The sequence below is a fragment of the Petaurus breviceps genome, unplaced genomic scaffold, assembly GCF_028583685.1.
Source record: "Petaurus breviceps papuanus isolate PSGF00001 unplaced genomic scaffold, PetGlider_PUasm1.0 175, whole genome shotgun sequence".
Taxonomy (NCBI): domain Eukaryota; kingdom Metazoa; phylum Chordata; class Mammalia; order Diprotodontia; family Petauridae; genus Petaurus; species Petaurus breviceps.
Window position 1 is genome coordinate 22,718,749 of NW_027185764.1, and position 441 is coordinate 22,719,189.

The 441-nt window shown below is 37.9% G+C and overlaps 1 protein-coding gene across 1 annotated transcript in view; it reads right to left on the bottom strand.

The window, feature by feature from the left end:
* Positions 1–441, bottom strand: part of NPTX2 (neuronal pentraxin 2) — a 22,781-nt gene that overhangs the window by 2,004 nt on the left and 20,336 nt on the right. The gene's annotated exons all lie outside the window — the stretch shown is intronic.

Consider the following 441-nt stretch of genomic DNA (forward strand, 5'->3'; position numbering starts at 1 on the left):
GATAGATAGATAGATAGATAGATAGATAGATAGATAGATAGATAGATGATAGATAGATAAAAAGGAATAAAGGAAGGAAAGGAGCATGGAGGGAGGAAAGGAGGAAAGAAAGAAAAAGAAAGCAAGAAAGAAAAAAAGAAAAAAGGAAGAGTGGAAGAAAAGTTTATAATGATAATCTGAGAGGGAGCACACTGGTGGGGGCTTATGAACTATAGTAGTAAATCTACTCTATAACCTCTCAGAGTTTAGAATCCTGGGGAAGAGAAATAGTTTTTCCTCTGAAGACCCAACTTGCTAATCCAATGTGATCTGTGAGTAACCTCAAAGCCTTAACTACAACTGCAGAAAGATACCAGTTATCTTGAAAAGAGAAAGAGAAATAGAAGGAGGAAGGAAGAAAGGAAAGAAGGAAGGGGAAGGGAAGGGAAGGGAAGGGAAGGG